Source organism: Dermacentor andersoni, chromosome 2 (assembly GCF_023375885.2).
Source record: "Dermacentor andersoni chromosome 2, qqDerAnde1_hic_scaffold, whole genome shotgun sequence".
NCBI classification, from domain to species: Eukaryota; Metazoa; Arthropoda; class Arachnida; order Ixodida; family Ixodidae; genus Dermacentor; species Dermacentor andersoni.
In genome coordinates this window covers 228,883,307-228,910,061 of record NC_092815.1, presented here as the reverse complement: position 1 = coordinate 228,910,061, position 26,755 = coordinate 228,883,307, and the positions used below count along the sequence as shown (strand labels likewise).

General features: G+C 47.5%; 1 pseudogene; it reads left to right on the top strand.

The window, feature by feature from the left end:
- Nucleotides 1–8,601: 8,601 nt before the first annotated feature.
- LOC126540014 (U2 spliceosomal RNA) lies at nt 8,602–8,777 on the top strand (annotated as a pseudogene).
- Nucleotides 8,778–26,755: the final 17,978 nt, after the last annotated feature.

Below are 26,755 nucleotides of genomic sequence, written 5' to 3'. Positions count from 1 at the left end.
TTACAGAAGACAGAAATGTGGTGAGACAGGAAATGCTTGCCTACCTAACGCAGTGCCGGGAATGAGGCTAAGCGTAATTCTCTTGAAAAGCCACTTTTACTGTGTTTGAATGCTTCATACTAGACAAAAACGACGCCGAAGCGAAAGACTGATAAAGAAGCCGCTTTGCTTTTAATAACTTGCTGCTTGTTTGTTCTCTTGCATTTCGTGTCTGCCGCTATTCCTCCCAAAGGGCGTTTAAGGTACCATAAAAAAAGATAATAATTTACGGTGTGAGGGAAAGGGCTAATAGGATAGAAACGGTGCTTGTGAGTGCTGTCGAGGCGCTGGTGCCGAGGTGGTACTTGCAGCAGACCGATGGCGCGAGCACGCGAATCCAGGCGTGCCTTGCATCGCGCTGCCCGTGCCGCAGCCCTCCGCAACAAAGCCGTCGCCGACGGGCTGCGTAATCGGGGGCCGGTTGAATATCCCGCCGCCTAATCGGTCCGCAGTGAGCTGCGTGCCGTGATCGCCAATGAGTGTTGTGCTGCGCCGACCTCCCACTCACCTTGCTTGGCCGTGGCACGCAGCTGCGCACTCTCTTGCGCTTATTACACTTACTTCTGCTTTGTTTAGCGTTTATGCACGTTCCGCAGTAGCCGACACTGGGGCCACCCAGAGAAAAATTGCACGATTACCTTTTTATTTCTTTTCTATTAAAAGCGTTTCAGGAGTGAAAACGTGTACTTCGCTTTAAACGCTTAGTGTTTATCTGCGTTTATGTTTTTTCTTTCTGGTCGCCAGCCTCTTGGGCTGCTCATCGAAAAGCTTTATGCTTGGCTCTCAAGTAAATCGGTTCTCAAGACCATGTGCCAACTTCGCGAGGAGAGAGGCGGCAATAGAGACGTGGCCTGTAAACTCAACATCAAGCTCGTGACAACATGAGAACTAAATGAACGAATGAATAAATTAAACCTTCACTTGCAGAAGGCGTGGCTCTGTGGCATGGAAATCCAACGCACATTTGGAACGTATGTGAACCATCGCTTCCGCGAAGCGGTTAAAGAAGCGCTAGGAAGTTGCTCATTTTGCTCCTGCCTTTTTTTGCTGCAACGAAAACTGTAGCGCGCATACGTTCTCTCACGTACCTGTACTGCGGAATGTGACAACTGTTACATTGCCTTGCTTTTCTTCATTTCTTCATATTTTCTTGCGCGTGGGTGGCAATCGTGGGCACCGTACAAACCAGCCTGTAACACAGGTACGCTGCCGACCTCCGCTTGGCCAGACGACGGCTCACAAGACGCCAACGACCACCATATAACTCGAGAAGCGACTTCAGCTGTTCCCCATAATCTTACAGAGGCTATTGTTGTTTGCACAATAAAAGTATACGTGTTATTGGGGCCTAATGGTTAGAAAAGTGGCCATAAGTACACTCTAAAAACAGAGTTCCGGGCACTCTCTTTGAGGGAGTAACTGCTTGTCACATATTTCACTCTCTTTTCGAGAGTAGATCGACCCTCTTATAGAGAGAGTACGGCAACTCCTTCTGACAGAGTTTTGTTACTCCACCGCAAGGGAGTGCTAGTACTCTTCCGCAGAGTGCTAATACTCTCCCCACAGGGAGTGCTAGTACTCTTCCACAGAGAGCCAATGCTCTCCCCACAGGGGTAATAGTACTCCCGCGGATCGAGTGCTACTACTCCTACAAACCGAGTACTTCTACTCCTCCAAGGCGAGTGTTTCTACTCCCCCAAACAGAGTGCTTGTACTCCTTCAAAACAAAGTGCTAGTACTCTTCCCAATAGTGTGAAAGCAGGATGTATATGCATGGTCACGTTTGAAGGGATTCGCAATACTTACATGTGGGGAATATTTTATTCCTTCATAAGCAACTTCTGCACTTATGCTTGGTGAATGGGATGTAATCTGTAGTCGCTGAGTTATTCACATGAAACATTTTCTCTTAAAAGGTCAAAATCTTTATTGATCAGTCACAAAGCAAACTGAATAATTTGAGAAACATACTGACAAACACATAGAATCAGATTACAATGATGTCCTTGAAGTTTAGAACACATCTTGTAATAAAACATAAGTATATTCTGTAGTTTCATCAGTGTTAGTGTCTAAATATGTTTAATTTCAATTCGTTCCTTCTTTTCAAAAATAAAGTATACAATTGAAAGTTAAACGTAGAAAAAACGTACAAACTCACAAAGTATTGACACTGTGGTTGAAGAGAAATATACGCCACATTACTGGCCAGCAAACGCATTGCTGGCACAAAACGCGTGCACTTGCATGGCAGAGGTTACCAGATGAGCTGCTATGCATGGGGCTGGTAATGTAGATAAATTGTGCAAGAAACTTCTTGTGTGCCATATTCTAAGACCGCAGCTCATTTGATAACATCCTGCACAGCATATGGATGTTCCCGACTGAGAGTACAGTGCATTTAGAAATGTGTTGAATATTTTCATGTGAGGCAGCAGGTCTAGCTCGCTTTGCTTATATTTTACATACAGTTATTCATGTATAGGCTGCACCCCATTGTTTCTAAGTGTCTTGTGGTTCTGCAGCAATAGCCTGCTCGGTCTCAAACCAGTACAGAGGCCTATTACATTACCTATTCGGTTGGCCTCCTCACGAAAGTAGTTTCCTGGTGCTGTTGGAATTATTCCGTTACACTTTCTCACAAATAAACAAAATTAAATTTACAATATTATCTAGTGTGTAGCAAATGAGTATAAAACTGCAAGGAGCATTGGCATTAAAACCTTGTGCACCAAATTTCTTGTCATATATGGTAGCTTTTCATTCCTATTACGGTAAGAATGCTATACTTCTGAGGAGCAGCTTCCATAATTACGTGATCAATTAATGTGAGTCGCTGAAAATGCAATCTAACTGAAGTATAGCATGGCTTCAGATGTGAACCAAAAACCAGATGGGATGAATATGATGCATCAAAGGTGACATAAGCATAAGTCAGGCAGGGAAGTGCACCAAAAAGACAAAGAAGCAAAACAAACTGAGAATGGCACTATCCTGTTTCATATATCCCATCCATGCACGTGGATTTTGCATGCGACTATGCATATGCACAATGAACGAACTACCTGAAACCCGCTTTTTTCGTACTGAAGTGGTTAAGATGCACTAAACTAAGAAAAATTATCGCACTTACAGAATCTCCGTCTCAAAACAAGTAGATATATGTCTAGGAAGATTAATACATCACCTCACTGTGCACTCTATTTTAAGTACAGAAGAATTATGTCTACAGAAGCCGTGAAACTAAGGAGCTTTTGCTTAACACTATATGTTCACATCCGCCAATTGATCAACAAGTGTTCTACTCAGATGCTCAGTTATTTGCATTGAATGTATCCCTACCTCTACTAGCATACTTCGTTGGCAAGTAGATTGAAGAAACCACTATTTTACATTTCTAAAATAATTTTCAATTCCAAGTGACTCTCTCGCTTCTAAGACGTAAGGTGTGCACCACAGCGTACAGAGTTAAAGGCCTTAATTGCTCCTTGCTTTCGCTTTGGGAGGCACAAGCAGTTCTAATGAACTGTTTCATGAGCATGCACGTAAACGATAATGACTTCTTAAACATAGGATTCTCTTCCCCCAATGCTTCCCTTCTCTGGAACTTAAAAGCCATAATTATAAAATTAAGCCTAAAAATAGATAAAAAGGAAGACATGATAACCTGCCTGCTTCATATCAGCATTTACAATACAGTCACAGTGGTTTCTATCTGCACACTTGCATTCACATGCTGTTAAATGTAAGCTATTAAAGCTGTTAAATATATCTAAGCACCTAACCAAGCATGAGCTGTAGCTTTTTATAGTGAACACAGGTACCGTGCTCATTGCAAGTGTGTATCATGTCACTAAGCAAATATGCAATTTCATTGTACCACTATTTTTTGTACCACTATATACTGTTGAGAGCCAAGACAAAAGGCAGTTACTTCTCACAACTAATCAGCTCTTTTTTAAACACATTTGTAACTTTTCAATGGCACTTGCTAATATGTGTTTGTCTCCGGAGAGCATACATTAACCCGCCGTGGTTGCTCAGAGGCTATGGTGTTAGGCTGCTGAGCACGAGGTCGCGGGATCGAATCCCGGCAACGGCGGCCGCATTTTGATGGGGGCGAAATGCGAAAACACCCGTGTACTTAGATTTAGGTGCACGTTAAAGAACCCCAGGTAGTCGAAATTTCCGGAGTCCCCCACTACGGCGTGCCTCATAATCAGAAAGTGGTTTTGGCACGTAAAACCCCATAATCTGATCTGAGCATACTTTCTTTTGCCTTTCCCATTAGAGACATTACATAAATATACCATGTTAAGATGACTGCCTAGAGCACGCGAGAATTTTCATCTTGGTGTGACATACTGTATTTTGATTTTGTTGACATTTAGTCAAATGGAACACCCAATATACCCATATTCTAGTTTTCTCGTCCAAATTGCATGGCAATGTATTCTCAGTCTTTGGCGTGCGCTCCTCCGCACTATGTGGAGTCGCTCTGGGCTGGCTCTTTGACATCCTTCTGTCTTCGCAGCTGCCTTCTTGCCTTATATAAAGCGGGTGCCTGAAAAATATCGTGTGCAAAACTCAACACGAGCACATGGAGTAAACAACATCAAGACAGTCAAGGTCATGGCACTAAAAGAAAGTCTTAGCTATTTGTCTTCCTACTGAAATGCATGTGAAACATCTAAATGACTGCAATAGTCAACTGCTGAACTAACATCAATTTTTATATTTAAACAAAAAAGAAATAACGGACAGTTCATCCTCGTTCGGCACCAATGTTAAAATACTCCTGCTAATCAATAGAATATTGGTCATTGTCAAATGTCATAGGCTGTCATTAGTGTGTGTCGCAAACACCACTTGTGACACATCCTAAGCACGTGCCCAGTGTGACCCCGCACCATCTCCGCTCAAGCCATAATTTGAGGATTATATCTGCAAACATGATGCTCAGTAGGGATGAAAATATGGTCCTCCAGTTCAATGGATATGACTAGACGTGCCTATAAGAAAGGGCAACAAGGCTTGTTATGGCAAGCTTACCCACATTTCAATAATAACAAGAAAGTTCACTGCGGCCGGCATCTAAGCTTACTAGAAGGCATGAACTTATTTTCATTTATGAGGTGCGCAATGGAGTTCCTTTTGCCAGACTCGACTACTGCTGTAGTTTGAAATCTAGCATTTTACATTCTTGAAGGCATGTAAAGGTTGCTGCTATAGACCGCAGTTATTAGTTTATTAGACCAACTCTTTTTTTTTTGTGTACGACAGACGACTGGTAACACATAATTAAAGCAAAGTTTTATTTTCATACTTTATTTCTCTACTAAAAATATTAAAGCGATAAACACATTTTCATCTGCCATGCAGTATCAAGATGCACACATTAAGCTTGTAATCCCCAGCGGAAGGGTGATTTAGCTGTTCATATGAAGGACTCTGAAACGCCAACTCATATTAGCCAATGCACAAGCATGTCCAAAACAATGAGCCTATGCAAAGCGCCCCTTAAATTGTAATTACACACAGCAACCGTTATATTCGATGCCGATGCATAACTCGCTGCTTGAAAATTCACCGAGTTCGTAGACATAAGCACCTTTTCAGATTCGCACCGTGCTCGAAAACCGCAACAGGAGCCAAATCAGACATATAATCACAGCATTTAATTACATGAGCAAAAACAGTTCAGTGTTAGGGCTGAACACCATGAGAGGGATTTAGTGCACGACGGCGACGAGCGACGGCTTCGACCGACAAAACGGGCCGTCGCTTGAACAGATCGCTCGGTTCTCTAAATCTAGAAATCGTTGCTCGTCTCCGGGAAGTGCTATGAGCGACTAGCCAATGGCGCGAAGACGGAACTGCATGTACATCGCTCAAATACTACCGATTGTAGCGCGAAACGAGCAAACGATTGAATTTTTACACATGCAAAGATAAGAACCTACTGCAAGACCTTCGGAGATATGTTATGCTACTTTTTACTTCACAGTAAAATACATAAGCTTAAATTACTAAAGCACGCGTCACGCTAGTTTCGACGCGTGTTTGCAGCCCTCATACCGGCAACACTGGGGAGGCGTCGCTCATAATCGTCGCTCGGACGGAGTACGACTTCTAGGCGACGAGCGACCGCGACAGCCATCGCATCGCTTGTAGCTGTCGCGCGCAAGATCGCTTATATGGGGTTGATACTTTATTCAGCATAAAACAGGGATTTCTCATGCGTTTTCAGTAAGTTCATGATAACGCGCCCAACAGACCTCTTGCAGCATACAGCTAAATGCCTGCGGCAAAGTTTCTACCTAGCACTGGTGCTGCACGTAACTTCAGTGGTCGCAGATTACCGACAGGCGAGACACCGTGAAGCGCGCGGTTTATTCATAACGAACACATGCCGCCAGCAAAATGACGCCTTCTATTATGTGACTCCTTATTTCAACAGTATTCCGTACACAGTAGACTGCCAAACTGAATAAATTCAAACACACAAAACGCACGCTAAGCACGCTCCGCATAGGTTCCGAATCATGCGCTGGTGAAGAAACCATTTTAAGCGTCCTCTCACCTCGCGTCTTATTGAACATACCATGGTTCTGGCAGCGTTTGCGATTTTCAAAGCTCTTACGAATAGCGGTAAGTGATAAAATCACATGCAGTTATCGCGACGACTGGCTTTTTCGATTGACATCGAGAGACAGCGCGCTTACCTAGTCCGTTGTCAATCGCGTCGGCTAAGCGCCGCGACGACTTTCTGGCGATAGCATGTCATATACGCAGAATGTGCACCTAAGCTAGAATTCACTTACCGTGGAGGATTTGTTGTTATATCCAACAAATGACGAACGACTGTCCTGTTTTCGAGGCGACGCGAGACAGCTGACACACGATCTCCCTTGGATGGCCTTCGTTGCTTCTCGCTGGACGGATCACCTTTCTCCGATGCTGTGTTGTTCCGCGACGTTGAGCGCGCGCGCGGTGGAGCAACTCTGAGTGAAAAAGTAGAGCGCTTGCTACGCGTTCCTTCGAACTGTGGCTGCCTGTTCTCTTAGAAGCAAAACGGTGTGCTCTTTGCTCAGCGCGCGAGGCTGATACATCGCCATGTTCGGGGCCAGCCTCCTACAGTTGAAGCAGAAGATTACGGTACATTTTGTTCTCTATTGCCGCAAGAGTAGAACGGGCATTCTACTCTCTCTCTGAGGGGGAGATAGAAAATCACATTTCGCTCTCTCCTTGGTGACGGAGTGAACAATGCATTTCACTCCACTCGACATTTTCAGAGAGTAAAACAACGCTTTGAAGAGTAAATCGGCCGCTTCACTCCTGCGATACCCTCTCTAGTATTTAGAGCGTATTTTACTGTCGCTGCTTAATACGTTTTCAATTGCTTTAGTTTGCCTAGAATTGTTAATTACGTACATTACGTAGTAGTAGATGTTATCGCGCTATCATGTACAACGCCTCCCGAGTCCAGTCAAGGTGCTTACGGCAGCTTTAGCCTAGGAGGACGTTTCTAGTGTACCCTAGAAGATTAAATAGAGTTCAAGTTGAAGTTGGAATGTTTTCTGTGTAGAGGAGTAGTGCCGATGATGACGTGTACTTCTTGCGACGAGGATATCTAGGTATAATTTGTTTTGTCACTGAGTAATTTCCTAGAAAACAAGGCGAAGAGCCTAGGCATCCGTGAGGGAAATAAAGATGGCGACGTTTTTCGTCCGAGCTCTTCGGCAAGACAGCACCCAGCCAGCAGGCAACCGCGGTCAGGAAATGCAGGAGGACTTGCACAGAAAGCTTCGCCTTAAAGTAATTCCCTGCCTTCTTCAAAAAGAGAAGAAGGGGTTCGATGGTAGAGACGCCATGGTTGCAGTTATTGCTGCGAGATATTGCGATTCCGAGGTGCTAGACAAAATTATTTAAATTAAGTCGTTTAACATTTCAAAACTTCATAGGAGGTGGTGATATAGATTCGTTATTGCAGGGCTCCGGATAAATTTTTTGCCACCAGGTAAGGTTCGCGCCCTAAGATATGCCTCACCAACTAGCCTAACTCACAAGTCTATTATGATTAAGTAAATGCAGCAATATATAGGAATTAAAGGACAGAAATATCATCAGGTGAGGGTAAGACAAAGTAAGTAAGACGGTCATGCGGGAGGAGCAGGACTAGAAAATGGAGACAAAAAATACAGTGCCCTTCTTCCACTCTGTGAAGAAGGATGACCAGCGAAACTGTAGTGTGTGATGATTATATTGATTGAATAAAGATACATACAAACGTTGTTGTTCTCGTCTTTTATTTCTCTTACTTGGTCACCATGGTGACAATTGCTTTGTGGTCACTGTGATATACTGCAATCGGTTGCACTTAAACAGTAGCCACGTTCTTGCCAAATCTTACACGAACGGTGACGCGTGGTCGGCTCATTCAATTAAGTGTAACACCTGACTCCAAACCTTTCTAACACGAATGATATTAACCGCCTTTCATTGCTTCAGCAAAATTTCTAAAGAAATAGTTTTGACGAAGAGAGAACAGCGCGAACGTAGACACGGGCGACGCGGGTCAAAGTGTGGTATCTGTTCTTATCAGCCTAATATCTGATACGGGTTCTACCTAAGATATTACACGTCTTTTTGCAGGTTGGTGCAGAGCTTAAAGCCTGCTTCACCTCCTCCGCGGGTCGGCGCGGTATTGCACTAGCTTCGTGATCGGCACACGTATGGGGAGGAATTCTCGATCTACGCGGCTCAATAGGCGCGCACAGTTTTTTCCAGAACCCAGCCAGTTACAGCCTCGCCGTAACATCAACTTCATTCAACCTTGTTCTAGTGAGTGATAAGAAGCTTTGTCTTCTTTCATTGTCTTCTTTTTCAGCGAGGCATGCATGACGGTTCACAGATTCGTTACTCTGGGAATATTCTCGTAACTGCCTTATTACAAGCAAATCTCCGACGTTCAGATATTCGGGCTTCTTAGCAACTATCACTCAATTTCGCCAAGGTGAAGCACTGCTGGGGGGTCCTTGTTTCTTTTTTGCCGCTTTTTCGCTGCGCAATTAATTGCCGATGCGGAAATACAGTTCAGCTTCCCGTGACAAACGTGACCAGAGGCATAACTGCACGCTGCACTCATCGCGAAGGCTGCGCGTGCTGGCAAGGTGTGCGCGGCGACGGCCACAGCTCGCGTTCGGACAAGGATTTTCCACCGTGGTTGAACTTTCTCAGTTCGCAGCGTTACATCCGCTCTCGTTAGAACTAGTGCTCCGTGTCATCGTTTGTGGGCTCGGCGGTGCGCAGCGCCCAGCGGTGACGATGCGGCAAGCCAGCTCTGGGTCTCTGCGGAGCCCCGTGGCTTGCGCTCCAAAGCTCCGGTCATCAATACCTTTCGCATTACGTAATATATAGACGGGCTGCTTCACCTCCAAAGGCGAGTCGCTCGAGAACGATCTGTAGGTACACTTCGGCTACGCATCGCGTACTCGCAGCCGGAACACGCATTCGCGCGTAACACTTGGATAATAGCGACAACTGCAGTCGGGCGCTGTGCGTAAGCCCGCCTTGACACCGCATTCTTCCCGGCTTCATTGCTGCACAAGCGGGCTCTCAACGAGGCACGAGAGCGGCTTCGAGAGACGTCCACTTGAATTATGGTTGCAGGGTTGGATCAGCGGTGGATGCCGAGCTGTTATAGGCATGCACGCTCTCGATCGCAGCGTTCGACTACCGACACGGCGAGCAGCGTTATCCCACATGCGGGCTTAGCCCATTTCCGAGACCCCCATCCGGCTGCCTGAATACTTGTTTCTTTTTTCCCGCTAGCATCCGGAGCGCTCGGGCCACGGGTGTTAGCAAAGGAGGAAGGGCGCTGACCACCTCCTCAGCGGCGTAGCACGTGTCACTGAGCGGAGAGGGAGGAGCTGTTGTGACAGATTATGCGCGTGAAAAGAGCGCGGTTGCGCAGCGCGTTTTGGGGGAACGCGCTCCCCGACTTCGTTGCAGCTGCACCATCGCCGCGACAGGTTAGATGGGGACAGCGGTGGCTGACGGGGAATAACTCCGCAGGCCAGGCAGAGCAGTAAAAAAAATATACAAAAAATAATAAATACTGGAACCATTGCACAATGCATACTTCCCATGCACGGGAGACGAAACAGCAGCGTCTGAGCAGCCATTAACTGTATTATACTTGACTTGACTGTGTTATGCTTGACTTGACACACGCACGCATAACAACCACATCATGCTGAAGAGTCCTCTTTTTTCTTGCATGTATTTATTGTATCGAATGTAACGCTGTATTTTAGCAGCGCCACAGGAGCGCTGTAGTCAACTAATGGCACATCGATGGCCTGAAAAGGACCTCACGGAAAACGCGATGTGTGCAGCTTGCAATGGAACAATCTACGATGAATTTCTCACCTATGAGAGTGGCAAAGGCAGCCGCAGCTCAAGAGGTGGCACCAGTCCGGTTGGAACTATTTGGTCATGTGTGTCCTTCCATGTCAAGTCGAACGATTGCTCGCCTCATCACGAAAGACGTCAAATATTACATCTCGATGACCGAATTTTCTGCATAGCTTCTAAAGCATTGCTCGTTTAGTATCAAACGAAGCACAGGTAAAGAAGTTTAAAGCGAACGCTAACATGAGAGACAGTTCCTGAGGGTAAATAATGATTAGTTATTTTTTTCATTTATACAACTATACCACGTCCAAATATCTTCCGCTAGGTCATAAAAGAAATATAAGTGCAGTTGCAGCGGGGTGGTGCCACATCAACTCCATTAATATTAGCTTCGCGCGGATTTTTTCCAGAATAAGTATTCCATGCTTGCAAACACTGGCATCTTTGCAAGTCAAACACGCTTCGCATACGGTGAGGTCACAGAGTACCGTTTGCTCTCGAGCTCCTTTCTTTTTGTGTTTCCCTGCAGTTCGAATTCATTGCCCCTTTTTTTGCTCTGCCTGGTAGCATTTTGTTTAGGCCATATTTTCGCTTTCGCGCTAAACATTGAAGGCGCCGACCTCAGCCCTAGACCGGAACGCTTCTCTTTGCCCTCCGAGTCCGCGGACATTACGTAAGTTCTGTGAACAGATGAGGCGCTGCGGGATCGGAGCTGTTTTCATAGTCTGCTTTTACTGGCCCTTTCTGTACTTTGTGATTTAGCATGCAGCCTCGTTTTTCTTTAATTTCCTCCCTTTGGCAAAACCGCAGTGGAAGTATCAGTCGTCCGATATGCCATTTGAGTAGCCCTCTCTGAGAACAGTAGGCCAGCGGCAGAGAGAGCAGCAGCTTCGTCTGTCAGCTTGTTTCCGGAATAAGAGAAGGAGACTATGGAATGCAGCTAAAATGAGCAGAGGTTCTACGTGTTCCTTGTTTTCGATGAGCCGCGTGTAAATAGTGAGTTATACGGCTGGGTTGAGCACTCGAGCTGCGTTAATACCACGACATAAAAGACAAAGAAAGAACCACATGTGCCGAATTTAGGACGTCGCGTCAGCGGAAAACTCACTGAGCCAGAAATAATCACGGTCCGTAACAGCAGCGTTCATCAGAAGCTGACTGGAGTCGTCCTTGCTCTTCAGCGTCGCTGACTTGAGGCGCCTGTGGTGACGTGCCTGTCAAATTATGTTATGGAATTTCAGATAGCGCCTCTGAACTACGAGTTTCACGAAATGACAAACGCAAGGTGGAAGCGTCGCTGTTGTAATTGATTATTTTCATAAATATTTTATCTTTTGTAGGATGACTATTAGGCATCATACAAGAAGTCGGAAAGAAAAGAAAGGGCGTCGGGAATGGGAAGGCGCGCTGTGAGGAGCAGCGTCTGAAACCGTATTGCTCGGGTTCCATGGCGAAATTTATAAAAACTGAAGCTGCAAATATAGATACTCCTAGTGTAAAATGCGTGGAAGTGATCTTTTGCACAATTATTTTGACAGCTTGCTCAATTCTCACTGGCTGTCTGCCGAAGCCTCTCGTTAAATTTCTGTTTACAATTGCTGTGAACCTACCAGCACGGTATATATATATAGGCTCATGGAACGGTAGGTTTGGAACGTCAGGTGATCTTAATTTTGTGGATGTCCACTAGTATGTGATGCGACATAACATGCGATCATCTGACGTATAGTCCCCTGTACTGTGCTAACTTAACCGGCCTTAATATTAAGTTTTAAGCCCGATTAGAGAGGAGCACGCGGAAATGAATGCGTGCGTTCGTGAAATTAAGTGTTGGGCGGTAGATCGTGGTGGTGGTTTTAACAAGCTCCTAAACCGATTTATTTTTTTTCTTAATATTTTTGTTCGCCATCTACGCTAAAAATTCGTGTGGGGGTTATGACGCTCATGGCAAAGCTTTAATTACAACTAGCCCATAAAAATAGGCAATTGTTGAACGTAAGCGCTCTCTGTGGCATCTCATTATTGTGTCCATGTCCTGTTGTTGCACCTGACAACAAGACTACCTCAGCGATTGTTGACTGTTGTTATACCAGAGTCATTGCTACACCATGATCGTATTATTGTTGCCGCACTGCTTTCTTGTTATCATCATGACATTAGGCTCGCGTTATGCAGAATTGACAACTCCCCAAGTTTGCACCACAAGAGACAATCACTCCAAGGAGTGTCTGTTTCTTCAGTACAATGTATTCATTTGGGTGCGTTGGCTCGTATTTGTTGCAAACGTAGAGCAACGCGGGCGCGTCCTCTCGTTTTTGTCCCAGTCGCGCTCCGTACTAACCGAGTTGATGTTTCTTGCTTCCATGCCCACACGGAAGAGGGTTATCCTTCCACAGGATGCGGGGTGGGGGTAGGGGTATGGGAGGCGGAGGGGACTGTAGAAAGTTGGGCAGGGCACATCGCCGGAAGATAAGGTAGCCACGCCAAATGTTTTACGAGTAGGCAAGTCTGCGCTCCTGTTTATCTTTTCCGTGGAGGTGGCTAAGCTGGTTTTATGGAATTCTGCAGTTGAGCACGAGGTAGTGGGTTCGGCTTTCCGTGGTGACGCGATGGCATTCGGAAGGCCCTTCTCCCGGCTTCATTGACGCCGTCTCCAATTGGTAGACTCGTCTTGTAAATGTGGACTCACAAAAGAAAAAAAAATCCATGCGTATAGGATCTGCCTGATCGGGACACTACAACAGAAATGCGGCAACAAGAATCACAATGGGAGTGAGGCGATCGCCTTACCACTTTCAGAGACCTCACCCAACACTACAGACTCCAAAGACGCAGATTCCCGTCACCACACGACAAGTTAAACAGGAATGAGGCCTTAACTTTACGCTTGCTCCTACCCGAGCCCCGCGGTCCTACATCACTGCTACCCGGGTTTATATCCAACATATGCCTGTAAAGCTTGCGGACAGCGAGCAACGCTGCGACACATGCTCTGGGAATGTGCCGGCAACCACGGTAATGGGACCACATCCGTTCGCGACGCGTCCGTAATCGCGGCCGTTACCACAGTACGGGAAGCCTCGAGCTCGCTCTTTCCCGACGACGCCCCGGCTGCGGGGCCCGCCGGGGACCTTCTCCATCGGCGTCGCCGCCGCTGGGAGGCGGCTCTCAAAAGTTCAGAGTTGGCAGACCAGCTCTGGGACGTCCGGCAAGCCAAAGAGGCCGCCCGTGTCCAAGGACTTCGAGCCGCCACCTGAGGCCACCACAACGAAACTGCCGGACCATTCATTAATAAAGTTTCTTCTCTCTCTCTCATGCGTATAGGGCATTATTAGACGACTTGCAAAATAGTGCGCGCCCTCTTCCATGCAGCGGCCAAACTACCGGCTTTCCTGCGAGGCGAATTGGACTGAGTAGCTTCCGCTTCACGAGAAAGTGATGACGCTGCTTAATGCGCGCACTCTTCGCCACTGGTCAGTCGCTTATGCAGCCTGCAGCTAAAGAGAGCAAGAGCGCTGGAGCCTATCTACGACGAATAGTTCCGTTTCTTGGTCAATGGCAGAACGTCCAAGGGATGTATTCTGAGGGTCACTTTCGGTGACGTCACAGTCTGTGCGCGCTAATTGGCAGGTTGAGCAAAAGCCGGGGGAGTTGATTGAGAAAAACCGATCGAATCATACAACGCGCCGTGTACTACGTCAACCGAAAATTAAAGTATTGCCGAAAGTGATCGTTCGTGAATGACACCACTGAATAGCACGTCTGGTTAGAAGATACATTTGTCACGCATGCCCAGAATATTAAAGCGAAGCTATCTTTGCCTACCATCACATACTTTCGGTTTGGTCGGTTGGTCGCTGGTCGGGATTTCGCTGAATGCGTTTCTGCTCACTCTTGATTAATTAATTAATTAAAAAAAGACCCGCGTCCGGCGGTAGGATTCGAACTATGAGTACGAATGGTTTCTTTATTAGCTCCAAATTTGCACGTATACTTCTCTCGCGCGTGCACCAGCTAACTCTTTCAATTTGCCGCCACGTGATGAGTAAAATCAAGATTTACATACCAATGCTTATACCCACAAGGGGGTATTGGCCAAGAAGGGGGAAGTAGACACCGGGCGGTACATTTCCGTGCGGCGGAGTTCTTCCTCGTGTTGAATATTATGACGGCACGTAGGCACATCGGTGGATTGGCCGAGAGCGGCGGTACATCTAGTTCTTTGAGATGATTGCCGCGTGCTGTTGATGATTATGATTTTCATATTATGGCGCGTACCTACAACTTTCGCTAAAACTTGTCCGTGCGGTGACTATGAGGATGATAATTTTCGTGCAATGGCACCTGACGACAACGGGGGACTACCTAAGAAGCGGGTGGTAGATTTGGTGTTACCGCCAACTACTACTTTGAGATGCTCGCCACGTCTTGATAATGATTATGATTTTCATATTATGGCACGTACACATCAACAGGGAATCGGCCAAGAAGCGGCCGCTACGTTTGAATTAAATCAGAAGAAATTCCGAAATACGAGTCAGTATATGTCGTCAAACACCGTCGCACAGGACTGTGAAAATGACATGCACGCGGCAGTTCCCTTTATGCCAAGAACACAGGAATGAAATGAGCATATTTATTGCGCTTCCTTAAAGGAACACTAAAGGCAAATACTAGGTAGACGTGTACTGTTAAAATACATTCCAGAAACCTCGCAGCGCTTGTTTCGCGGAAAGACATTGTTTGCGGACGCGCATACTTACAGCTCAATTCAATTTAATCGCCCGCCGCCGAGAGGGGCGTGGTGAAGTTGCACACGCCACCCGGCCGCCGGTGAGCAGAACGGCGGTCGACGGGCGGCCGTGTTCCACGCAAACGCCGCGGAGAAGTCGAGCCAAGCGTTGGATTCGCCACTGCAGCTGCTCTTGTTCGTCGGCCGTTATGGAATTCCGCGACATGTTGTGGTGTTCGCTGCTACTGGCAGTTCGTGCCGAGTTTCGCGAGCCAGAAAAACCGGCGCCGCACGGCGCAGATAGCAAAACAACTGACACGCGAAAGCGCGGACGGCGCAGGGTAGAGAAAACGAAACCTCTCGACCACCCACGTCTTGGTCAAAGCCAACGTCAACGAGTTCTTTTTCCTAAAATCCAAACGGAACTGGACAAGTAGCATTCTCTTTCGTCGTCTAATGCCATATACAGTGATGATTTTTTTATTATGAGTGGTTGAGTAGTAGTTTTAGAATTACAACCAGCAGTGCCTTCGCCATCGGGCTAGTACTTAAATGTCCCGGGAGAATCTCCAATGGCGTCCTGCATTTACGCCTATTTCTCGATTACTAAGTCTCTGTTCCCGACAATATTGACGCATAAAACTATTCCCAGCACTAACAAATCGCTTTAGCATGACCTAATATTTTCCTTTGGGTCCCTTTAACCAACCAATTCACAAAAACTTCGCTTCGCAAGGATTCCAACGTTTGCTTTCAATTCGCATATTTTTTTTGTTAATTTACAAATTGTCCGTTTACTGCAAACCGTCAAGCTGGCGCCAGAAGCGATGCAGGCTTTCCGCAGGAACAATGCAATTGTGCTCTTTCTGTCAAACTACGTTTTATTACTAGAAACATTTCGTAAGAAATTAATTCGAGAGTGTGTATCATTTTCTAAAGAAAAAAGCTTGTCAGCGGTACTCCGTGTTTCTTCTTTGTTTACATATTCAGAAGACAGCTCATTCGCTACTAGTTTGAGTCGAACAGACAAACAACCTGACACGTGGCCAAACTGTCCCCGCTGCGGTAACAAAGGAGCAGCTCTTTGTGCAGTCGCTTAGCAGAGCCCGAGCCTCCGCAGGTGGCTCCCAACAGGCTCGCTCGCTGCCCGGCCACCGACTGACTGCAAAGTCGGTCTTAACGGGCCGAATAATCCTCCGCCAGTGCGTGCGAATCAATATCCGGCCCGACACGCCGTCTCCTAATCTCTGCACAATGAGTCTGTAGTGAGTCGCGTCACACGCTATGGCGGCTCGCGGCACAGCAGTCGAACCCCGACGCCCGCTTGAGCCCAGCTTCCAGCTGCTTCCACCCTCGTTCGTATATTTTTGCTGCTCTCGCTGAGCGACCGCTGTTACTTCCGCCCTGTCCCTATATGTCAGGCGTCGTGTTCCCCGCTCGCTGTCTTTTTGCGATTATCCACGGAGGGGTTGAGAACACGCTCGCGCGTCGCACACCTTGCGAGCTCTCGCTCTGACCAGCCCAGGCAGGGCTCCATCTGCTCACGGACGTCGAGGTGGAAACTGAAGGGAAAAAAAAAAGTAATGCTTGTATTTACGCGCGCAAATTGCCTAGCATTTTTTTTTTTTTCGTGTCTCCGGGCATAACGCGCTTTATTGTTTGAAATCGTTTACATTTGTTGCCAACTCGCCTAGCAGAGCGCGGATGGTGCCAATATTGCGTATGTTGCGTCGCTTGCCAAAAGGGAATACGTAAGCGCTGATAGGCTGTCTTGTCATTATGTCACCTCCCGTTTTCTTCACGCGCCACTCCCGTGACCACTCGGTAAAGGAACGACACCTTCAAAAACGACGCAACATCCACTGATCGACGAAAAACTTCCTTTCTCTCTCCGCCCCCGGTCAACACTCTCGTTCCTAATGAAGTATTCTGCACTACAACCTACAGTGCCAAGTTCTCTCTTGACCGCTTATTGCCCTCTTCAAGCGATGGGCATAAAGTAAATATCCAGTTTTTCTACATAAAGACGCCAGATAAAGCTTCCTTACCTCGAATATTCTTTGCTGTGAGTTCACTATTCCTGGGCGCTTTCCGCTAAACTCCTTCCATATGTGTTCATCGCCTAGGAATTTTCTTTTTTCGAATACATTTCACGGTAGCAAAATGTAAATTGTAAAATAATACTTTCAGTGATTTTATTGGAAGGAAGCACGTCGTATACAAAAGAGAGTAAAAAATACTGGGGAGCCGGCGACACTTCCGGGGCTTACGAGGAAAACACTAGAGGGAACACACTGGGAAACTATTACGATTCACTTTTTCCATGTTACGCCGTGTCTTCTCGCGTTTGCGAAGCCTTCTCGCCGCACGCCGATCCGCGTTGCGCCGTGCTGCTTCCGAGGCGCACTTTCGTGGTCGGCCACCTGGCTTCGCCGCCGAGGTTCTGGCTCTGTTTTGCAACACGCAGTGGGGACGAGCCAGCGCGCGCGTCCTTTGATATGCAAGCAGCGAACCCTCTTGCGTCCCGAACCGCTAGGCACGCCACACGAACGCTCCTTCGTCTCACCGTCAGCACCTGCGGGTGTGGAACCGAGGTAACGCCTCTGGCTTTCGCTGCGAAGCTTGCTCGCGTTGGCCTGAGCTCGAATCCATCTACGGGCAAGCGCATTCCGAATTTTCGAATGTCTTAGTTCATTGCACCCGGATATGTCTGCATAGCCACTTCGTTTTATACTCTACTTCGATCTCATACATACAATACTTACATACTACTGATTTTTACTTACATACTGTACTTACGTTCTTGTATACTTACTATATTTACATACATACTACACTTGCATGTAACACCACCACCGTGCACAGGCAAAGTGCACGACGAGCCAAGTAGTGCTTTCACACTGAAATTGGTCACGCTGTATCAGGGCCGCCGGCGCAGGGCGTACGTGAAACGCTGGTGTTGCACAGGGTGCAGGGGCTCCAGTATACAGAAACGACAGATGCACAAGTTACATTTCTGCACCAAAGCTGTGTCTTTCTTCATCTGGTGCCGCGTCTTGTTGCTTTCTTTTATATTTCCGAGTACGCTTACGGCATGCACAGTAAAGCTTGCGTGCCCAACTTACGTCGCAGCTCGTGGGGCTCTCACGGTCTCATTTCGCAGTCCTGCTCGCTCTTAGGCCATCTGGGCCACTAGGGTAGAGAGATGACCCACCTCTGGTGGCGCCCGAGAATACCCGCGCTCGCTCGAGCTGGTCGCATTCGCCGATGGCTCTTGCCTCGATCTCCCTGTGCAGACGGAGACGGGACACGTTCGGTGAAATGTATATCCTGCTACGGCACCATCTTCTCGGTCACTTCATGCCATTTCCAGACCCTACCTATTGAAAGCAGCGGCGCCATATGCGGGGAGGCTTCGAGTGCACGCACCAAGTTGCGCACCTTAGTACTTGGTGTCGTGATAAGCGCTAGTTTGAGCTTGATGAATGAAACCAAATATGATATAGTACTATGTTATAGCGCACAAACGTGCTGACGAGCCTGCGTGAGCTATACACACGCGAGCCTAAATGTACGCCAATCAATGATCACGTGCACTCGCGCATTCGTAGCACAAGAGCCGTCGCACGGTCACGCTATCAGAGACTGAAATGCTTCAGTTCATGTTTCGCGAAATGTTGAGCTTTTCAATCCATCTGCCTCGATGTGACAGCTGTGAAAATCGCACAATCATTCCGGTACATTGCCTTGCCTCGAAGGCAACGTCCCCGACGTCGCTCGCGGTCAGCTCTGGCATGCCCACCGATTTTGCAACTTCACTTAGCTTTGTTAGGAGGTTTTCATTATCAATCACTGCTATTCCACGCACTATAACATCCAACTTCCTGCGGCGCCATTCAAGGTCGTTTACTGAGGCTCTGAGTGGCTGAATATAACTTGAGCTTCAGCAGTACTCAAGCTTAGATACTTTTCTTCAAGCTGGTTATATCCTTTTCCTGGACAGCTTGACGACTCAGTAGTTGATCGTATTTTGCATAGGTTATCTGAATTGAAGCGTTCGCTTGCTGCGGCAAGCTTGTAAGCTAGTCTAGTTTGGGAGCTATCTTCCACAAAAACAACAAGCATTTAGGAAAAATGGTGGTGCGGGCGTCCACGATTGGCCCCAATCCTATCTCTTAGCTCGCGGTGGCTGCAGTGGAAAATTGCGGCGGCATGCACCATAAAGTTGAAAATGACGCTAAAACCGATCCGCAGCAAAGACGAGTTGGCTGAGCTATGTCGTAAACGTGTCGTAGGTGCTCGACCGCGCTTACTTCCATGCGAAAATTGTTGTTATACGCAAATAAATCCATTCATCGAAGAGCAGTGGGAGATCATGCTATGGAACCCGGACCTAAAGAGACGGCACAACCTCATCGAACGGGCACGGGAGATGGCCCACCTGAAATTAGGAGGCCACCCACCTGTATAGGGCGTAAACTGCGCTTGCTCAAGAATAAAAGTTTATTCCCGCTCTCTCCCCGGCACGTACGAGTATCCGTGCCGGTGTGCAGACATCTTCTGTTACTTTCGGAAGGGGGCAATCTCCGACTGTGCCAAAGAAAAATAAGTTTTGTTCGGCATATTAATGCATCTTTAATGCCTACAAGTCCCTTTAAAGTGGTGAGATTTCGCTGTTCTGGGACGCCGCGTGACAGACTGGCAAAGTGGACGTAGCCCAAGAACTTTTGGACAGTAGCGGAGGGTTTGTGGCAAAAAAGGTGTGGAATTGGAAATTATTATTTTTATTTTGTTTGGTCTAATGATGCAGAATCAGTGTGTATGCGCCACATCAGATGGGGAGTTTTCGCGCTTTTCGTGAGGTCGCGTGACAGACATGCGAAGCGGGGTGGCGTGAAACATGTTTCAGCAATCATGGAGGGTTCATTGCAGAAACGAATTAGAAACAGTTGTTGGTAGCTTTACATTAAAAGTACGCTTATATACAACAAGAAAATAAGAGAAAGTATACAACCGGATGCTAAATGTGACTTATTTTCTGGCTTTCTTTCTTCCACGCTTGGGCAGGTGCGAAACCGTCGCCCTGATTGGCGTCGCGAAACCGACGCCAATCAACCCCCCTTCCCCTCCCCCCCCCCATACCCCTAGTATAGCTTCCGAAAAATCAAAAGCGCTGTCGAATGCTGCGAGAACACTTCTTGCCGTCAGATGCACGAAGAAGCTTTCTCTCCACAGAAATTTGGCGTGTGCGGGACGCCGCACATCACGAGACAGAGCACGGACGCGCTCACCACTTTGTGTTGAGCCACAGAGCTTATTTGCCCATGTCGTTCGCCTGCCTCATGAGCAAACTTTGCCTTGCATGGAGGAAAGAAATGGCGCCGTGTTTCTCCCATTGTCTCGTGGCAGCTATAACACTTTGAATAGCTGACCCGCGTTCCGCAGTGCTTTTCTAGTACCAGCTAAAGCTATAGTATAAGTGTACTATTTGCGACATTGCACAAAGTTGTAGACTAGCACAGTTAAATTGTGTAATGATACTCTCGAAGACCGCGCGTGAGCTGCCGGTACCTTGGCAACGCAGCACCGTGGCGCTGACGCGCCACGAATGAGCACGCATTGTAAGGAAACAGACGACGGCAAGGAAGCGGAAGCAGTCATTGACAATCCAAGAAACCTTAATAGTGGCAAATCAAACTGTGAGCTGGCATCATGTGGAAGCTGCAAGCATGCTGCTTTCGCAAGTATATTGGATTGATGGGCAGTACGTATACCTCAAGGCTATTGCAACAAAATTTTCGGGTGCGAGAAAAAGTCTAGTTTCAGCTTGAGCGGATGCAGAGCAGCCGCTATCTAAAATTGTCTTATGTCTAATCCGAGCTGATTGTCGGAAAAGGTTGGAAAAAGTAGACGTTTTCGATGGCGAAACTGAATAGAAAAAAATCCTCATTAGTAACGCGCTTCTGCTCGACACAACTTCCGAGATTAAGTGCGGCCTTCGGATGCCCGCAGCGCAGTGAAAAATCTCCTAAGCGGCCGTGATTTGAGTCGCATGCACCAACGTCACGTGCCCGCGTGGTCAGCTTAGCTGCTGTTTAAAGGCTGCTGCAAATGGAACCATCAGCAGCCCTGAGGCTTCGTAGATTGTTTCAGCAGTTTCAATTTCACTTTATCTGTGTCGCATGTAATACGATGAATGACAACAAATATTAAGAATGTCTCATTGTATATACACTCTGGGAACGCGAGTTCTCGGCCGTAGCCCTCGAGAAAGAGGCCGAGGACACAACGTGCAAGCCTTAATCTTCTACCGGCGAAGCCGAGCTGAGCGCTGGGCGCCTCGAGCGCGAGAGCAACGGACCCTGCCGCTCGTGTCCCAGCAGCGGGCGACAGGCGCGCCGCGCTCGCAGTCGTCCTTCCGGGGCCCAGGCATCCGCGAGGGGTGAAATATCCAGGCTCCATTGCATGCAGAAAGGTTAGAAATTGAGCTTGTCGCCACATTCTGAAGCTTTTTTGGAGGAGCGCCGAACGACGGGACAAGGAAAGACAAGGTGCATGCACTGCTATATCACGTGAAGGCTTTTAAAGATGTTTCTATTCCAATTATGCAATCAACCCTCCTCAATTGGCTGAACATTTTTCGGGCACCTCCATTACGTCGGTCTGCCACGCGACGTTACGAAAACCGCGGAAGTTTCCCACCTGATATGACGCGTGCAACCTTAGTTAGCATTACTGGACTAAAGAAAAATGATTATTTCTGATTCTACAACTTTTTTGTGCCAGAAGCCTCGGATATTGGTCGAATGTTGGCTGCGCCCACTTCGCCATCTGTCGCGCGACGTGAAAACACCTCGGAAACGCCTCACGTCAAAGTGACGTGGGCGCTTTAAAGATGCATTAATATGCCAAATGAAACTGAATTCTTTTTCGACATAGGCGCGTACTGCCCCGTTTAGAAAGGAATAGCAGTGAGAGAGAGAGGGGGGGGGGGGGCATATTATATAAGTGTCCACCTAGTGGACATTTCCATTTCGTCTGCTGCTGAAGTGCTGATTGGTTTACGGCGCCTGTCACCTCACGCGTACCCCAGCCGAGCCCATCAGAACTTCAGCAGACAAAATGGACATGTCCGCTAGGTGGACAGTTACAGAATGCGCCCCCCCCCCCCCGTTCTACATGTCTGGCCACGAATTGTTCTGGTACTGCATACTTGTAGCCGCCGGGGAGAATTAGTTTATTGGCGCATAACAATTTCGCGTGGCAGTATAAGCGCAGTCGAGCCTTTTCAACACGTTTACTACGTCGCTTTGCCACCCCTTCTTCGCTGCGGGTCCGCTTTAGGGGCATTTGTAACCTCCCATTGCACGCTGCCACGATTTTCCACCAGCCATATCGCGAGCGTAAGCAACACTGTGAAGGCCAGCACCACCACTCTCGTCGTCCAGTCGTCTGCGAGCCCTGCGCCAGCTCGGCCTCACCGAAACTCTCTCCACTGCGGCGAGCTCCTCGCATCTGGTTCAACATGTTATATAAGAAAAATTTGTCAACAAGCACTTCGACACAAACACAAAAGTGACTTTCCATAAACGACAAGATCGTTTGATTGGGTGGCTGAAACAACTCTGTGGGTAATCACCCGATGCTTGGGTTGCCGATTACGTTAGTTTCAAGCCAGGAGGTCAGAATTGAAACATATCGGCATAGTTGTACGCCATAGGGCCTTAAAAACCAATATTTATTTGAAGAAACACGTATGCTAAAGGACGATACGAATATAGGTAACACCTGTTCACTGCGACGCCATATGGTCGACGCATCGAGCAACCCAAGCGCACCAATGTCACTCGGTCAGATGATCGAACCGTTCAGATGATTGACCTCTTTTTGGATTGAACTTATTGAAACCGCGCTTACGCAAGAAGGGCCCGTCCTACGTGTCGCGTAGGCTTGTACAATGTCGCGCGTTCTTTGGTCTCCACGTCGCCTCGGCTTTCGGCACTTATCAAATGCCTGCGTATGCACATCCAGCCGACGCTATACACGAATGGCTAGGTTGCTGCCACATCCAGTGTCGAGAGACCTAGCATGGTCTCGTAGGCGTTCGTTCCACGACATTGCTTTAAGATTGCGGTTGACATTTCCCGTTATGTCAGCCTGGTGATGATTAGTTTCCGTTCGGTTATGCTTCACACCAACATGCGAAGTACTTAGCATTAGATGTAATTAACTGCGCGGCGAAGTAAAACCCCGTGGATACCCACAGTAAACATTTCCATGGAATGTTCTGTGTATTCATCATGGTCAGCGGAAGTAGTTCAACTCACTTCGTAAAGTGATCCGTCGCGACGAAAAGGCTGCAGTCCTCACTAAGATATGGGCTCTCTGTATCGCACGCCATTATGTTCCACAGACTGCGACTTTCCGCGGATTGTGAGAGACCTGGTGGGCACCCAGCGCGAGGCTTCGCTTCTTGACACACACGATTGCTGCGAGCGTACTTAAGCACATCCTGCCTCATTCCTTGCCAAGTAACAGTCTCGCATAACGCCTCACAACCATCATCACCATCGTGAATATCATCAGCCATTTTTTTAGGTGCGCTGCAGGACGAAGGCCTCTCCCTGCCATCTCCGATTACCCCTGTCTTGCGCTAGCTGATTCCAACTTGCCTCTGCAGATTTCCTAATTTCATCACCTGACCTAGTTTTCTGTCGTCTTCGACTGCGCTTTCTTACCCTTTGCACCCATTCTGTCACTCCAAAGGTCCAGCGGCTATCTGCGCTACGCGTTACATGATCTTCCCAACTCCATTTTTCTCTCTTAATGTCAGCTAGAATATCGGCTATCCCCGTTTGCTCTTGATCCACACCGCTCTCTTCCCGTCTCTTCACGTTACGCCCAATATTTTACGTCCCATCGCTCCTTGCGTGGTCCTTAACTTGTTCTCTAGCTTCTTTGTTAACCTACAAGTTTCTGCCCCATATGGTAGCGCAGGTAGAAGGCAATGATTGTACAGTTTTCTTGTCAGTGACAGTGGTAATCTGCCTGTCTGTATTTGGTAATGCCTTACTATCTTACAACCGTATTTTATCTGCGTTACTTGCAGATATTGCGAGGTGGCGTAGAGGTAGAACACCCGCCTCGCGTGCAGCAGGTCCGTGGTTCGAATCCCGGTGCCGGCAATTTTCCACCGGTATAAAAAAAAAAATCCGCGTGTTGATGAAATTGCATAAACAGGCCTGGAGTGTGGCCTGATCCCGGTGACACGAACCGGTAACGCACTCCCTCACCAGAGCAGGATTGGCCACCCTGGTGCAGTACTTAGCCACAACCTCCTATATGAACACAACATTACAATAGGTAGCGAGACACTGGAAGTGGTAAGGGAATACATCTACTTAGGGCAGGTAGTGACGGCGGATCCGGATCATGAGACGGAAATAATCAGAAGAATAAGAATGGGCTGGTGTGGGTTTGGCAGGCATTCTCAGATCATGAACAGCAGGTTGCCATTACCTCTCAAGAGAAAAGTGTATAATAGCTGTGTCTTACCAGTACTCACCTACGGGGCAGAAACCTGGAGGCTTACGAAAAGGGCTCTACTCAAATTGAGGACAACGCAACGAGCTATGGAAAGAAGAATGATGGGTGTAACATTAAGGGATAAGAAAAGAGCAGATTGGTGAGGGAACAAACGCGAGTTATTGACATCTTAGTTGAAACCAAGAAAAACAAATGGGCATGGGCAGGACATGTAATGAGGAGGGAAGATAACCGATGGTCATTCAGAGTTACAGAATGGATTCCAAGGGAAGGGAAGCGTTGCAGAGGGCGGCAGAAAGCTAGGCGGGCGGATAAGATTAAGAAGTTTGCAGGGACAACATGGCCACAATTAGTGCATGACCGGGGTAGTTGGAGAAGTATGGGAGAGGCCTTTGCCCTGCAGTGGGCGTAACCAGGCTGATGATGATGATGACCTGCAGATAAAATGGCCGGTAACCCGAACGCCGTAACCCTTGCCCAAACTGCCACGGGGAGTACCCACCGTTGACGACGTCAGACGTAGACCTTCCACGCTTCAGTTCCTTTGACCGCCTGTTTTATTTGATGCAAATTAATCTGTGATGGGTGAATCGAGGCCCATCGTTTACATGGGTGGCGCGGGACTAGGTCTCGTCACAGGGCTCAATAGCCAATTTAAACAAAGTGAAATTTCGTTGCAGTTGGGCTTCTTCTCTCTCCAACAAATTTCTTTTAACTTCGCAAATGGAACAGTTTCACAAAATATTGTGGTTTATCATAACTTAAATATTTAGGCTAAAGAAGGCAGAGAAACATACAAAATTTCAGAGCCATTCCCCTGAGTGAAGATGCATGACCAGCGGAGCTGTATATAAGTTGATAAACACGTTGATATTAAATATGTTGATTAAAAATCCATCCAATTTATCGAACTGCTTCTCCTACTTTCTTTTTTTCATAGTTAGCCTTTAATTGTCCTGTAATCCTGTACTCGACTGCCAAAATTCTTCAATTCTTCCTCCACTGCGTGTCCACGCTTTCGAGGTACACATTTTTCTGCACTTTAGCGAGCTATTTATTTTCAGCCATGTTTCCTAAGTATTTCTCCATAACTAATTCTGCTCAACTGTTACGTGAGTTCAAAAGCAAATCAACCCGTGTCACCGTGCACTGTCTCACTCGCGGCTTTGCGATGGGCCCCGAATCGCCCCCTCCGGTGCCCCCCCCCCCCCGGCCACCGCGCTGCCAGGTGCAGCGGCCTCTGGGGAATCACCCGTGGACGCGCACCGTGCTTCGCCGCTGCCTCCAGCCGCAGCGGCACGTGCCCAATCGACAAACCTCGCCGCGTGCTTTGGAATGTCTCCCCCAGCGGACTTCCCAGGCGGCTCGGCTTACCGCTGAGCCACGTATGAACTGCTGCCGACGACCCATTCTCTCCTCGGCCTGCGCTCCAAACAAGGAAGCCGCTCGGCGGGACTTCATTTTACTGAGACCGTTGCTTCTGCCAGTAATTATGCCAGCTCTTGTGCTTAAACTAGCACTATGCATACATTGTGCATCCCTTCTTTAAGATTACTTTTGCTTTTTTGATACTTTAAATAAGATGTATTCTTGCTCGGGCGAATCTTCCTTTCCTTACTTTGTTTTCAAAATGCCGCTCGTCTAGTAACTCTGCAAAGAATTGGTAGTACGAAAGAAATAAATAATCAAACAAACAAACAAACAAACAAATGAATAATAAAATAAGTGCGCCACAAGGGAGAGGCTAGCAACTTATTCCATGAAAACGCAACCAGTTTCAAGAAAATCACAAGGCACGTTTGCCCTAATGGTCTATCAAGTCCCTGAAACGCTTTTTATTGCGCCTTAGAGTACTGGGCACCTAGTCACGGAGAGTCTCTCCCAATGTTGTTTACCTGAGCGGGCTACGCAGAAGTGCTATAGAAGGGGATAAACCTTCTTTCAAGCCACTGCGTTCCACCTCATTGTCATGTCGGACACTCGAGCATTTTCACTTCGGCTTGATTTCGACAAAACATG